Source organism: Bicyclus anynana, chromosome 19 (genome assembly GCF_947172395.1).
Source record: "Bicyclus anynana chromosome 19, ilBicAnyn1.1, whole genome shotgun sequence".
NCBI classification, from domain to species: Eukaryota; Metazoa; Arthropoda; class Insecta; order Lepidoptera; family Nymphalidae; genus Bicyclus; species Bicyclus anynana.
In genome coordinates this window covers 9142415-9159752 of record NC_069101.1, presented here as the reverse complement: position 1 = coordinate 9159752, position 17338 = coordinate 9142415, and the positions used below count along the sequence as shown (strand labels likewise).

General features: G+C 37.4%; 1 protein-coding gene across 6 annotated transcripts in view; it reads right to left on the bottom strand.

Annotated features, from left to right (window-relative positions):
- Positions 1-17338, bottom strand: part of LOC112045005 (uncharacterized) — a 223345-nt gene that overhangs the window by 55904 nt on the left and 150103 nt on the right. The window lies entirely within an intron of this gene.

Genomic DNA, 17338 nt, shown 5'->3' with positions numbered 1-17338 from the left:
GCTAACTTGTTAGGAGGAGGATGAAAATCCACACCCCCTTTTGGTTTCTACACGGCATCGTACCGGAACGCTAAATCGCTTGGCGGTACGTCTTTGCCGGTAGGGTGGTAACTAGCCACGGCCGAAGCCTCCCACCAGCCAGACCTGGACAAATTAAGAAAATCTCAATCTGCCCAGCCGGGGATCGAACCCAGGACCTCCGTCTTGTAAATCCACCGCGCATACCACTGCGCCACGGAGGCCGTCAAATTCCGATATCGTCTGATTTCACTAAGTTCCAACGTATTTCAATATCTAGGTCTATTTAGTACAATCTATTTAATATTAAAGTATTATTTTAATGAAGTGTAACAGAAGGTGGGATAAGTAAAATAATATTTTCACTGCACACAATTTTATTCGATAACATAACGTGACGTCACAATTGTTAAGAGTAAAATAATCAATGACGAATTTATACTATGTAAAATAAATAATTATATTTATACTCCACGAACCCCTGTTAAAATTTCTAAGTGACAGCGAACCCCCCACCCCCCTCCCCCTTAAAGAAAAAAAATATTTTGACTGTTGAACAAAATAAGGTTTTTATTTGAATAAAAGATAACACATAAAGTACCAAAATAAATGTCTTGTGTGCTTCATTGTGTGTGTGTGGTATCAGTTATCAACCCACCATTACGTAAATCTTGTCGCGAACCCCCTGCCCTCGAATAGCGAACACCTAGGGGTTCGCGTACCCCACTTTGAGAAACCCTGCTCTACAATGTTCGGATTGATAATCATTGTTAATTAATTAAATTTAACTATAATAACCGAAAGTCATTAAGTATGTAGTACGAAATAGTGACGCTACTACACGCTAGGTGGCGACACGTAGCTATATGAAATAAGCGGGAAGTAGGTACTATTTGTAACAGAAGATTATAATAAAATCTCGTAAGAATAAATACTTAATACAACTATCAGTATCCTTATAAATACAATTATTATAGGACTCCAAAAGTGATTACAAATATAAGAAAACTAATGTCAAACAAAGGTTATGATTCACAACACTTGTCAGGACAACTTAATTAACAAATCGAACTGTAACCGAAATAAGACCCTAGAATGGCAGAGAATGACCTTGAGTGAAGTCACGTACTTGTGAACGATGTGTGTAGGGTTAAAGGTACCTTTGACTGATATCAAACACTCCCCTTTTCCACTCAAGTCACTCTCCCCGCCTATACCAAGTAACCCATACAGAATTACACAACAAGAGCTGTGGACGGCTCGAACGCCACGAGCACACTGAAGCCAACACGAGATCGAGCGACGTCATATCCGTCACAGACTACTATTTCCAACACTAAACGGCGATAACACAATTTACTTTTTATTCTGGAAAAATCCATGGTTCCCGCGGGATATGTGAGAAACTGAATTCCACGCGGACGAAGTCGCAGGCATCCGCTAGTTGTAGATAATTTTGCAAAAACTCCTATCTACCTATCTATATCTATAGGACTTGTTTTGATGTATAAACCTTTTATGAAATCGCAGCAGGTTTAGTGAATTATGCCATGTTCAATTGTTCAAACCATAGACACATTTGTGATACACAAACAACGAATACAATGTACCGACAGACCCTTGTTATGAAATTATGTTAATTAATTTTCGAGTACTGTCAAAAACAATCACGAAACTAATTAATTAGAATAATAATAGCAGAAACACCGCCTTGCTGGTGTTTCAAGCTAAATTAATTTCGCATTATTTTCTTAGCTGTTATCTATTTTGTTTTGTATTTCGTAAATGAGCGGCAAATTTGGAATTTCCGAAAATTAAAGTCTTTTGTTTACGATACTATTTATTTGTTTAATACAGTAAGCCATTATTCGCACGAGAGCTTTTTTAACGGACGTTAAAAAAGCGTTTAAATACAACAAATGCTTTCCCAAGATTATGTTATTTTTTTATTCCTTACAAGTTAGCCTTTGACTACAATCTCACCTGATGGTAAGTGATGATGCAGTCTGAGATGGAAGCGGGCTAACTTGTTAGAAGGAGGATGAAAATCCACACTCCTTTCGATTTCTACACAACATCGTACCGGAACGCTAAATCGCTTGTCGGTACGTCGTTGTCGGTAGGGTGGTAACTAGCCTCCCACCAGCCAGACCTGGACCAATTAAGAAAATTTCAATCGGCCCAGCCGGGGATTGAACCCAGGACTTTCGTCTTGTAAATCCATCGCGCATATCACTGCGCCACGGAGGCCGTAAAAAAGTTTACTTTGCGAGGACTTTAAAAGCGCGCAGCGTGTCGGTACGATATGGATAAAATTCGAAGCGCAAGCGAGACGCAGAATTATGACTTTCACGTGAGTGAAAAGCACGGAGCGATTGAAGCGCGACGCAAAATTTATGACGTGAGCGCCAAAACCATTTTTACCTAATTGCAAGTAAATTAAACAACATAACGAAAAACAAAATGGCTATGTTCAAGATATATACCTAATTTTGTATACAAAACAAAAATTTAAGAAAATAAGTTTGCTTTTCCTGAGATTGAAAGCAAAATGTGAGCAAAACATGTATTTTTCAAAAAAATAAACTATCGAGAAAAGTTTTACAAATTGTGTATTCTGTATAGTCATAACAAAGCTAACACTTTGAAATATCATTTACCCAAATATCAGGCTCCTAACTCTTCCAGAATCTGAGATCCAGAACCATTTGTAACCACCAAATTACATATTGCACACTCTTAACCATTTACTGTAATTTTTTCATCTGTCTAAGATGCCTGTTTTATCGGTGGTTCTCGGAAAATAGCAAAGCCACAGTAAAGATATTACAACCAGTAGTTGGACTTCATACTAGAGGTCGAAACGCGAGCTATACCTACGCACCTTGAACATGGGGTGATCGTAGGGTGAAGACAGTCGCGACTGTGCCGCGGTGACGAACGAACGCACGGTGTATTAACAGAGTAAAGTGTATTAATAGTATTAGATTTTTTTAATTATGACCAGTAGGAAATACTGTGCCGTTTTTGGATGCATGAATTCAAAATTATCCCATCCAGAGATAACTTTTTTTAAGTTACCTGGAAACTCTGAAAGGTAAGACTTTAAAATAAATTTACTTATTAGTAGGTAGGTACATAATCTTGTATTTTTTAATGGATAAGGTATTTCCTTTTATCTCCAGAATAAAGGTAGGTATCTGGATTAGTAACTAAAGTGAATAGAGTAAAGGAAAGTGATTGATTGACACGATTGAAATAGGTTATACGCGGTTCATGAATCACGATACAGTAGGTACGATAAGCTTGTGTTAAAACCTCGACTGCTTGTACAATGTTTTGTGTGACTGTGCTCGGATCATTTGTGTTTTGTTACCCGACTGCGGCGAAGCCCAAAGGAGGAGTATGTGTTTAAATGTTATGACTTGTTGTTGTATGCGGGCGACGGGAGGATAGGACTGCGCGGGTGTGAAGTCGTACGCGCTGGGCATCGTTACCCCCCTCCCGGACCGCGCCGACCTTCGGGAGTGTTACGAACCAATTTCCCAAGCACACATACTGATAAATGATATGTCATTAGACTCGTCTAGATAGGCCGAGTGTCACTGGGTAACTTAATTCTTAAAAAATCAAAATGGCGGATTTTATGCGCTTTAATGTGCAAGCTCATAAAACTTTTGCTCAGCTTGGCATTGGTGACAAGAATTTTAACCGACTTCCAAAAAGGATCGTATCGTATTTACAGCGATATTTCCGTCATTTGTAAACCGTTTCTTTTTTGTTTGGATGAGTATTCTTTCAGGTTAGTCCCATTTTTTTCATGTCAGGATCTGATAATGGCATCCTAGAGAAATCTAGGAGACCTATCGTATCGTAGGGACAATTAGTGCGTTTATTCATTGTTTCATTATCTATTTTAAACCACTACAATTTCATGAAGGTATTTATCTTATTTTGTTCACGTAGTGTGGAGGTAATACCTAGATGGCATCACCGAAATAAATATGTTTAAGAATACGACCAATCCTTCAAGATCATTGACGTAGTATCAGCCTTAATTAAATCAACCAATCAAAAAACACGCATTTTTATTTATCACTTCCCATTTTACTACAATTTACAAAGTATTTTATTTGTTTATATAAAAAAAGTTTATTTACAATCACAAAACTAAGTAGAAACACAAAGTTAGCAAATGTAATTAAAATGCTGCAGGCGGGCAGCCCTATGACATGTTTACGTACCGCGCGGCTGTAGGTATTTATTTCAAAAATACGGCCGAGTTATTATACTGCTTGTTATATCTTTACTGTGGCAAAGCTCCATTCTAATACATTCCATTTACCGTTTTAAATAATACCTACGCCTTAGCTTTCCCCAATATCAGTGCCGTTATCATGTCGTTAATATTTATAGAAGCGGCATGTAAGCCATATATTAAATCTTTTACATACTGGCTTTTCTCTTAAAAACTGGGGCGAAATTTCATCGCACGCCCGCGGTTGTTGAATGCCGCTATTATTGGTTGATTTATTATACAAAATGGTGTCGTTACAGACTTTTTAAGATTGTTTTTTGACATTCAAACTGGTAAAAATACGTATAATGGTTTGACGGCCTCCGTGGCGCAGTGATATGCGCGATGGATTTACAAGACGGAGGTCCTGGGTTCGATCCCCGGTTGGGCAGATTGAGATTTTCTTAATTTGTCCAGGTCTGGCTGGTGGGAGGCTTCAGCCGTGGCTAGTTACCACCCTACCGGCAAAGACGTACCGCCAAGCGATTTAGCGTTCCGGTACGATGCCGTGTAGAAACCGAAAGGGGTGTGGATTTTCATCCTCCTCCTAACAAGTTAGCCCGCTTCCATCTTAGACTGCATCATCACTTACCATCAGGTGAGATTGTAGTCAAGGGCTAACTTGTAAAGAATAAAAAAAAAAAATGTTTCAACAATTTTATCCAAAGTTTATTTATATCTATATGAATTGTATAAAAGAAATTAAAAAAATCAAAAGGAATAACAATATTTACCTTTTTAATTTTTCCCGGCTTTCTGTTCATAGTAAGCTCAAAATTTATTAAACACATAATGTCTAACTTAGAGAACTGTATATATAGGACTGCATGTCAGCCTACAGACTGTTAACATGAAAGAATAGGCTACTTGCCTCTTTTGTAAACAGTATTTAAACTGAATTATGGAAGTATTATATATATATATATATATATATAAGCTATGTTTTATTTTGTCACGCCAGTAACAAATTTAATATAAATGAAAAAATATCTACGTAAAATTTTTGCCGCCGAAACACAACACATTAGCAAGTGACGTCATTCATAGAGATAACAGCGTGATTGGCGTTTGCAATGATGTGATTGCCACGCAAGCGCCAATCACAAACCGATGTTTTGTAGCGAACGACGTTACAATTTATGATTGGCGTTTGCGGTGACGTGATAAAAATACAATTTTGTTTTATAAAAATATTACAATTACGAGATTATTTTCACAAATAAAAATGTGATTAGAGTTTCTAGGCATCTAAACTGCCTCTATGCAAAAAAATTTGTTAGTTTTGTACAGTAGGCGAGTAGCCTATTCAGTATTGTTACCGGATGTTATCAATATTCTGATAGCCGGATACAGTCTGTGACACGTGACGAACGCGATGTCAATATAGCTACTATTGCATTGACTAGTCTATAAATACAAGCCTCTCGTGACAATCGGACCCAGTCTAGTATTACAGCGATAGCAATAGGGTACTAAGTAGATACAGTACACAATTAAGTGAAAGTAATTAATTGAGTGAACATTACAGGAACCTTTAAAACAAAACTAGATCTTCTTATTTTAAATATCATATTCTATGAGCATACCTAAGTAGTTAAGTATTTATTTTATGTATTTATTTTAATTCTTCATTGTACAAAAAAAATAAAATAAAACAGAAAAGTAAGTCCGCAAAGGCGGTTCTATCGCCAAAAGCGATCTCCTCCAGACGAGCTTGAATGAAATATTTAAAGAAAGCAGATAGTACAATATAACATCTATAGTAATTACAATTTTATAATATTAAGTACTAGAGTACTTACTAATGGTAGGCGTCCACATATCCACATTGTATTACAAGTCGGACGCATCGTATCAAATGAATTTTCAAGCTTACAGTATATAAAATCCGTTCTATGCGATCCATACGATGCGGATCAGTGGACGCACGTATATGATTTTCTATACAAAGAATACTAAAATCTGTTTGATGCGATTCATCAGATGCGTACGATTTGGTCAGTGGATGCATACGTAAAACCTTGTGTCTGTAATTTCACCGGCAATTAGAACCTTTCTACAGGCATCGCTAATATTTTACAGTGAAATTCATAGACATCGTAGAGGCACCCCCAGGAGACCATTCACCTGCTGAGTGTCGAATTCTCAAACAAATAGAGTTTAACAGTGGAATTCATAGACGTTGTAGGGGCACCCTCAGGGGATCATTCAACGGATGCGTGTCAGATTCTAAACAAACTAGTTGACGTCGCGCGGTTTCACCCGCGCGGTTCCCGTTCACGTAGGAATAGGGGATACTATATAGCCTATAGCCTTCCTCGTTAAATGGGTTATCTAACACTGAAAGAAAATCGAAAGTCGGACAGTAGTTCCTGAGATTAGCGCGTTCAATCAAACAAACAAACAAACAATCTCTTCAGCTTTATAATATTAGTATAGATAGAGGTTACATTCGACACTCAGTGACTGAATGAGCCCCTAGGGGTGCCCCTACAACGACTATGAATTCCACTGTAAATTCGACACTCAGCGGGTGAACAATCCCCTGGGGGGGGGGGGGGGACCCCCACTACGTCTATGAATTCCACGGTTAATGCACTAGAACCGTCTCACAACAATAGTGAAATTATCGTTATGTAACATACGAAGCAAATTCAAATTTGGAATACAAATCTATATTATACTAATATTATAAAGCTGAAAAGTTTGTTTGTTTGTTTGTTTGATTGAACGCGCTAATCTCAAGAACTACTGGTCCGATTTGAAAAATTCTTTCAGTGTTAGATACCCCATTTATCGAGGAAGGCTGTAGGCTATATATTATCCCCGTTTTCCTACGGGAACGAGAACGACGCGAGTGAAACCGCGCGGCGTCAGCTAGTTCGTAATAAAACCCATTCTACCTCACGTCATCAAAATAATCCCCTATTTGGATTTCCTCGATGTCGGCACCGTTATAATATCGTTAATATTTATAGAAGAGCCATGTAGACCTTACATTAAATCTCATCCATATTTGGGATAGTAAAAAATTCGTTCAACTTGTTGGAGTAAGTTTTCGTTGGGAATTCAAAGTCAAAATTCATTTATTTCAAATAGGCTTAGTTTACAAGCTCTTTCAAAACGTCATTATATTAAACTTAAGATAATGGTGATAATAATCATTCGAAAACTTAAAAGTAAAGTTACGAGGGTTCCAAACGCGCGTTGGTCCGAGAAGAGCCCACAACAAACTCAGTCAAGGTTTATTTTTTTTTATTTATCACCATTTTACAAACTTATTTAAAACTAAGCACACAGTCGTATAATACAGTTTAACACCAAGCTTTTTTATCATTTAAATACTCATTAACACTATAATAAGACTTTACTAAAAGCTTGCGTTTAATAAACAGTTTGGACTTTTTGAGTGACATTCCACTGGCTTCATATGGTAGTTTATTATAAGCACGTATGCAATTGCCCTTAAAAGAATTACTAATTTTTTGAAATCTAGTGACGTGTGCAATTGTTTTTCGTTGGGAACCTACGACCTCTGAATCGAAGGCATATCCACTGGGCTATCACGGTTTTCGTTTACAGGTCACTACCATAAATATATGCACCCTTGTTTTGAAAACATACATAAAAAAGGCGTATTCTATACCAATCAACCCTTGTCATGTTTAAAAATGTCTGAATAAATTCGCGAGTAAAAAATTAAAACATAAACCTTAATAAATAACTTCGATAATCCAGCGTAAAAAATGTACTACATATTGAAAAAGCTTAAAACATACAGTGTTATGGTAAACAATGCTAAATCTGTGGTTTAAAAACCTTGTAGTCACCGCTGGTCATCATTATTAACAGCCTATCATAGCGACCCACTTAAAAGGCAGGACCCTCCTCACAGTATTAGTGGAACTTAGACCACTTCCACTGCGGGTTAGCGGGCCTAAGTTGATATTGATAATATTGGATAGAAGCAGGCGTTACTTTGCGGAAGTTCATCATGATTATATAATGATTTATTTATTTTGCTATCATCCGCGAAAAGTCGACGAACCCATGCGACAACGTCACCCAGGTCCGACAAAATACTCTCTACGTACGTTTCACCCCGAAACCGGAGCATCCTCAGGAGATGTTGGCTCTACAACGTGCAATTGCAAAGTGTCGTTTTCGACCTTTGCTTCGTCTTTTATAGACCAAAAAGTAGGTGGGGCAAGAGGTGGGCGTTGCCAAGATACTCATAATATAAGCGATTTATCTCGCATCGCATTCAAACATTTTAATTAGTGGTGACTTCGATAACTCTATTTGTTCATTTAATAAGGTAATTCCTGACTTATTATGTTTTATTATTTCTAATTGTTCCAAAACGCATAGTCGTAGGCCTTTATTGCAAGTGTGTAAAATGTCATACATATTTTTAAGAGAGTTATTTGTTCTGTGTGTGTAAATGTGGCTTTCAGAACAAATAACTCTCTTAAAAATATTTGCAATGGTAAAGATAAACTAGAGAAGCAACATAAATCGGGAGTCTATAAATTGCAATGTTCTGAATGTAATGCAACATATATTGGTCAAACCGGTCGGAATTTTGATACACGTTACAAGGAGCACATATCCGCTGTTCGAAATGACCGCCCACAAAGGTCGCACTTTGCAAAGCATCTCTTAGATACTGGTCATAGGCTGGCGGATGGTCATATGTATGACATTTTACACACTTGCAATAAAGGCCTACGACTATGCGTTTTGGAACAATTAGAAATAATAAAACATAATAAGTCAGGAATTACCTTATTAAATGAACAAATAGAGTTATCGAAGTCACCACTAATTAAAATGTTTGAATGCGATGCGAGATAAATCGCTTATATTATGAGTATCTTGGCAACGCCCACCTCTTGCCCCACCTACTTTTTGGTCTATAAAAGACGAAGCAAAGGTCGAAAACGACACTTTGCAATTGCACGTTGTAGAGTCAACATGTCCTGAGGATGCTCCGGTTTCGGGGTGAAACGTACGTAGAGAGTATTTTGTCGGACCTGGGTGACGTTGTCGCATGGGTTCGTCGACTTTTCGCGGATGATAGCAAAATAAATAAATCATTATATAATCATGATATTGATAATGTTAAATTCTTTAATGACCACTTTTATGACACTCCAAACACAAGGTGTAACACAACCATCTTCCCAACTCCAGGCTAAAAAATTTACTGAAAACTTTACAGAGAGAAAGAAAAGCATAAAAAAGTCTTAGCCTGACCCAGGCCTCGAACCCATGACCTCGTGATCCAAGGTCATGGGTTCACATAGGCTAACCACCACTGCGCACACAGCACAAGCATAAAATGGAAAGTTCTTTCTCAACTAAAGGAGTTTAACCAGTCTTTCTCTTCGTTAGAAGTCCTTAGGGTAGGCAGTGCATTGTAACATCTGTGCATGCATTAGCTTTAGTACAACGAGGCAGTTAATGTAGGTAGGTAGGTAAAATGGCATCCATTTGTTGTCAACATCCAATCAACACGCAAACGTTTTGCGTCAACGTTCCTAATAAGAACTGCCAAAATGTGGAATGCCCTTCCGGCGACTGTGTTTCCTGTCACGTATAATTTGTGCACCTTCAAGGCAAGAGTGAATAGGCATCTTCTAGGCAAGCGCGCTTGCTTGACCACTATCAGGCTTGATAGTGGTCAAGCATAAGCGTAACATAAAAAAAACCTACGCCACTGGAATAGACAGGTCGTCAATATTGAGCAAATAAAATATGACCTTAATTTTCCATCGCAATAGCAGTTTAAAAACCTCTGATGACACCGTTACGAGTGATAAATCATGGAATAATAGCGCCATTCTGAAACCGCCACCGTGCGATAAAATTGAGAAGAATTTTCTTTTAAAAATCGGGGTTTTAGAGGGAAGGTTATCATATTACACGACAATATATTTTTTATAACTCATAAGGAGTAAGTCGATACCTATTTGGAAAAGGTCTAACAAAAACAACGACTTCAAAACCTAAAAGTGTACCAACTAAACTACATACATCATAATATTATTATGTTCTATCTGCTGATCAATTTGAAGACGGTGCTAAGCCGGGTCGTTTTAATTTAAGCCGTTTCTGACAGAACCACATTTTAATATTCATGCCTTGAATTAATACATCATTGGATTAGCTTCTTCAAACTGATCAGTGAATTCGCGTAAAATAGACTGAAAGTAGTGACCCAAAAAACCTTGCTAGCTAAATCCGAATAATTTCCTGGCATATTTACAAATGAACTTTAATTTCATACACTATAATTATGTTTGACAATTCTTTTCTATAAAAATAAACACTTATTTACTGAACCTTCTAGATGAAGACACCAAGGGTTTATTCCACTTTATACTATCCGTAACAGATGTGTTATAAAGTTCAAAGAGCTGTCGTAAACTTTTATACAGCTTTCCGTGAATTGCTTTAACTTTTAACTCTAAAACTTAGATCACATTTGAAACAGGTAAGTAGAAAAATAAATTCAAAGAAAAATTTTAAACAGATAAATAAAAATGTTTCCAATTTATATATTTGACCTACTTTTGAGGCTTAATTATGAATTTCATATTATTTCAATTCAATACATTGAATAAATTAAACGTTGGTCTAGAAATTAATCTGTGGTTTAAGTTATTTTTATACCAATCAAGCGATGGATTATTTATATTAACTACAATTCTATTAGAGTTCAGTTTTACCTTACTTTATCAGCCGATAGACGTCCATTGCTGGACATAAGTCTCTTGTTTGGACCTCCAAGCACAACGGCCTCGAGCCGCCAGCATCCAGCGGCTCCCTGCAACCCACTTGATATCCTTGGTCCACCTAGTGGAAGGACGACCAACAATGCGCTTTCCGGTGCGGGAGTAAGGGTAGAGTAGGGGTAGGTTAGAGTAGGGGTAGAGTAGGAGTAGGGGTAGGGTAGGGAAGACGTGCACATAAGTCAAAGCGAAGCTTGACCGGGTCCGCTAGTATACAATACATTTATTTATTAAAGTCAATATCGTATAATTATTTTTATGCAAACACGAGGTTCTCCTTAAGGAACGACTGGTTTGAGCAATTCTCTACGTATTCATGAATTACTAACTAGCTGTATTCATGAGTTTGTTCAGATTGATTTGAGTGGTCCTTTTAGTACCAAGTAACCAAGGGCTCAAAATTAATCAATTCCAAGAACACGATCTATCAAATTCGCATTCCATTTGGCTGCAGACGACAATGGATTGTAGATGACAATGGCTTATTGAACTATTCTGCGGTTGTATTGATTATTATCAAATTCTTTAATTAATTATACAGGAATTGCTATAATATAATTATTTTTTATTATTATTGAGACATGATAGCCCAGTGGATATAACCTCTACCTCCGATTCCGGAGGGTGTGGGTTCGAATCTGGTACGGGGCATTCACCTCCAACTTTTCAGTTGTGTGCATTTTAAGAAATTAACTAACACGTGTCTCAAACGATGAAGGAAAACATCATGAGGAAACATGCATACCAGAGAATTTCTTAATTCTCTGCGTGTGTGAAGTCTGCCAATCCGCATTGGGCCAGCGTGGTGGACTATTGGCCTAACCCCTCTCATTCTGAGAGGGGACTATTGATTGATTATTGTAAATTATAATGTTTTTTATAATGATATTGCAAGCTGTAAGGCGGAATTTGGTGTTTATTTCAATAAGATCTGACTGTAACCTGAATTCGCAATAAACAAATTTTGATTTGATTTGGAGACTCGAGCTCAGCAGTGAGCCGGATATGGGTTGATAACGTAATATAATTATTGAGTACATTAAGTTAAACATTATAAAAATGTTTAATCGGATTATTAACGAGCGTATGCAAAATTTTCATTAGCCAATGAATATTGATATTCTATAAGTTTATTTTTATAGTTTATAACTCGATAACTGCTGCACCGGGTATCGAATAACAATCTTCGATTGTTGAAATTGAAGTCATTCACTAAACCAATAAACCATTTTTCATAGAAAATTTCGAATTAACTTTATTGCGTACCATCCTTAAAACCTTAAAAACAAAGCAAATCTCCAGATATGGGTTGTAGGATCCACAGTTAGGCAATAATTTATAAAAATACAAAATTTAAAAAAAAATCGGTTGTCTGTACTCTGCAAATTCGGTTTACCGACGATAGTTGAACATGACAACGTCATAAGAAGTAAATAAATAACTGTTCGTTTTTCTAAAACACTGTTTAATAATCCTCATACACCAGAATATAATTTATTTCTTGCAAAAAAAGTTGGCAACCATAGAGCGAGGGTACGACGCATGACGTCATCGTTTTTAGAGTTTGCAGCCGGCTCCATCGAATTACAAGACGTTGTCACGTCAAAAAACAATTGCTTTATCATAACAGATGTTTGAGTCACTCCTAACAGTTGTTGTAAATTAGCTTGGCGGCACTTGACTGCGAAAATTATGAATATTATTCGTAACTTGTCGAACATTTGGAATCGATACACGAAGTTTGAATTGAACACGAATTTCTCGAGAATTTGGTCTAGATCTCTGCTAACTGCGATATCCGCCTAAGTGAACACACCACTAATTCCAATCGATTACGTAGAAATCCTTGTTTGCCAAAGTTTAGGGATGCAGTTGCTCAGCTTAAATAGAGATACCCTGTGATAACAAGAGCCTTTATAAAAGTTGTAAGTTTGTCAACCCCTATGCCACTACAATAAGTAAATATTGTAACGAACTATGGAGTTGAATACACTGTGGTATAAATTGTATGTGCCGTGATAGCCCAGTGGATATGACCTTTGCCTCCGATTCCGGAGGATGTGGCTTCGAATCCGTTCCGGGACATGCACCTCCAACTTTTCAGTTGTGTGCATTTTACGATATTAAATATCACGTGTCTCAAACGGTGAAGGAAAACATCGTGAGGAAACCTGCATACCAGACAATTTTCTAAATTCTTTGTGTGTGTGAAGTCTGCCAATCCGCATTGGGCCAACGTGGTGGAGTATTGACCTAACCCCTCTCATTCTGAGAGGAGACTCAAGCGCAGCAGTAACCCGAATTTGGGTTGGTAATGATGATAAATTGTATTAATTGACAAATATTACGAACGGTACGAAGCTGAAGTGGGAATGAAGTACAAAAATCTTTTGAACCAAAGTCATTGATATAGCTCTGCGAGTCGGAAAGCTGAAGTGGCAATTGGGGAAGGCACATAGTATGAAGTGCCGATGGACATTAGTGTCCCAAGGTGCTAGAATGACGATCCCATACCAGAAAGTGCAGTGTTGGTTTGGTTGCAGGGAGCTGCTGGTTGCTAACAGCTCGAGACTGTTGTGTTTGGAAGTCCATCATCATCATCATCATTAACATCCGATGGACGTCCACTGCTGGACATAGGCTTCTTGCATGGAATTCGTTATATTTGATAACGATCTCGAGCCGCGAGTATTCAGCGGCTCCCTGCGACCCACATGATGTCTTTGGTCCATCTAGTGGGGGGTCGACCAACACTGCGCTTTCCGGTGTGGGGTCGCCATTACTTGGGACCCCAACATCCATCGGCTCTTCGGACTATATGGCCTGCCCATTGCCACTTCAGCTTCGCGACTCGTTGAGCTATATCAGTGACTTGGAAGCCTATACAACAGGCCAATGTCCATCAATGACCATTTATATTCTTACCATATTCTTTGTGGTCCTGCTGTGTAAAATCAATACAATTACTTCGTTTACACAGTTTAGCAACGCTCAGTAATGAAATCCTCGATATTAAAACTGAGAAATTGCTTCGCAATATTATATTAAATTCATATTTCAAGTAAACGTTTTCAGTTTAATATAAAAGTTACGGTTATGACAGCGAATTGAATTTTTAAAACGATTTTTCATCCCGCGATGGAATTATTTATTGATTCTACGAAATAGGTAAGTATCAAAACCCAGCAACTAGTAGTTATATTTTGTTATAGTAGAATGTTTCTTTACATACAGACGCCAAAGTAACATTTTGTACAATAATTAAACTATTAAAATCATTGAAATAGTTTATGTTACGTCTAAATTATTTTTCAACAAAATTTTTAGGAAATTTAACAATAAGAATGATGAAAAAAATAAAACTTATATAGCATTGGATTTTTACTCTTTTATTATAGTTTAGACTAGAATAACGAGTACATGTTAATTTTATGTAAACTACAACTAGCGGATGTCCGCGACTTTGTCCGCGTGTATTTCTGTTTTTCACAAATCCCGCGGTAACTGTCGCGTGCTTTTTTTCAGAGCTTTTAAACGGTAACAATTCTGTTATGCAAAACTGTCTGCGAAACTTTAAGCGTTTACGCAGCGCACACAGTGAAAACTATCAATAGAAAAAAATCCCCCGATTTTGAAACATTCTTCACTGGTGCTCCACTCCTATTGATCTTAGCAAAATAATATAGCCTATAGTCTTCCTCAATAAATGGGCTATCTATCATTGAAAGAATTTTTAAAATCGGACCAGTAGTTCCTGAGATTAGCACGTTCAAACAAAATCTTCAGCTTTATAATATTAGTATAGATATACATGTTAGCTGTATGATATACAATATAGTTACCGGGGAATTCTCAAGCACCTCTCGTTCTACTTTATATGTAACAATGAAGAAATGACCCGGACGTTTTACGTTTTCCCTTTTATTGCCCCTTTACTGCCACTCGTAAAATGTTTACTGCTGTAAACATATTAAACTGCTAAAATCATCTTTTTTATGATTAGAACACCTACCTAATACCTTTAGTTAAATATCTAATTATTATTTATATCAGCAATAAGATCTGTCATCCGGTTTTTTTAATCGAATCTACATTTATTCTAACTGATTTTAAAACGACAAGGTGACTTGGTTGGTCTTACGAAGGTCTTACGTAAAGTCGAGCCTTCATGCACGCAGCGACCAACACACGATCAGTTATAGCCGCGGGTGCTGCAGAAACGTGGGTATACTTGACCGTCAATGGCTAGCATTTTAAAAGGGATGTAGAATTATCATTTCAATCGATTGCATTGAGGTTAGAGTCAATAAATATCTACCTACAGAACCCTTTTTTCATTCAACAATACACACACACAGTAAAAATATAAAAGTACTAGTAGACGCCACGCGGTTTCACAAGTGTGGTTCCCGTTCCCGTAGGAATACGGAGATAAAATATAGCCTATAACTTTCCTTCATAAATGGCCTATTTAATACTGAAAGAATTTTTCAAATCGGACCAGTAGTTCCTGAGATTAGCGCGTTCAAACCAACAATCTCGTCAGCTTTATAATATTAGTATAGATTACTTGAAGACAAGGGTCCTTAATAAATTGCTTAACAATTTTGTTACCGCAAGTACCTATTCGTAAATAGATGGATTTGATAGGCAGGAGCTTAGTTCTGTGAGCCCCGTGATCGTCAAAATGACATTCCCGGATATTACGACCCGGCTCAGGCGATTTAACCGGGCCTGGCCAGAGTGTGCGCTAAGATGTATAAGATCGACAATTTCCTACCGCCCTCAAACACAAATGGGCATCCTTTGTCGTGTATTATTATCGTGTTAACAAGCAAAGAGAGATATATAAATGTTTTGAGCCTATCAAGGCTTAAAAGCTCGGTCCTAAGACTTAGCTTCAATTTCGTACACCAGCATAGAGCAATAAATGGTTTGAGCCTTAAATATAAATAAATAAATAAATATAAACATACTTAAACAATACACATCACTATCTAGTCCCAAAGTAAGCATACAGAGCAGCTTGTGTTATGGGTACTACTTATATAATGTACAAATACACACAGACACTGGAAAATACCCATGTTCATCACACGAATACTTTCCAGTTGTGGGAATCGAACCCACGGCCGTGGATGCAGAAAGCAGGGTCACTACCCACTGTGCCACGCGGCCGTCAAATAAAAGCCTTAATAACAGAACGGCTCTGACCTATGTCCTAAGTTGCTAGCTCCAATACCTTCCCGTATAGAGCTCCCGACTGAATTGTTTCTTTTTTCTGCCACGGCAACCAATCTCATGGTGAGATTAATAATCTTCGCAGATAGTTCGGAGATATTATAGTGCACAAGTGTGTGCGCAAGCACATGTGCACTCTCTTATCCTTATTATAAATGCGAACCCTGGACCTCATTGTCTTTAGCTGAACCAACAAACTGCCTCATTGGTCTTCCCGTTATACTTCTGTTATAACCACAGCACAGACTTTCTAAAAGTTTTTATTAAACTGCTATTTTTACTCATCATATATCAAGGTCAAATCTCGAAAGAAAAAACGCGAGATCAATTATAATCTAAGTTTGAAAACTAATTAAAAATTCAATTACTGTCATTTGATTGAAATTAAAGATTCCAAAGAAACTTAGACTTAAGATGTGTTAAACTGTTCATCAATGATGGCCATTGCATAAAACTTGTAAAATGCGCATTACGTTTCATAAGAATTTTTTTAACAACTGATTATGTACCTAAGCGCTAAAATTTAACTTTTATCTTAGTCCAACAGCAAAAACCACAGAACAGATTGTATTAATGTTATCACCGCGTTGCAACGACTTGCGGTACGGACGGCTTCAGTATGCTTGTGGCGTTCGAGCCGTCCACATCTCTTGTTGTGTAATTGTTTATGGGTTACTTAAAATAGGCGGGGAGAATGACTTGAGTGGAAAAGGAGAGTGTTTGTTAACAGTCAAAGACGCCTTAAACCCTACACACAACGTAAACAAAAATTATAAAACAACAAAAACCACGGAACAGATTTTGATAAAGTTTTCAGTATTTACCCTATTAAAATTAAATCGCTTTGTCAGCCGTTCTCTTTAATTTGCCTAACGCACTTCCGTGGGTTTCGATACGTAATTAAGTTATATAGTTAGCACCTTAACCAGTGCTTGAGTCAACGGATATTACAAGTCAAGCTGCGCTTAATCGTACTCAAGACGTG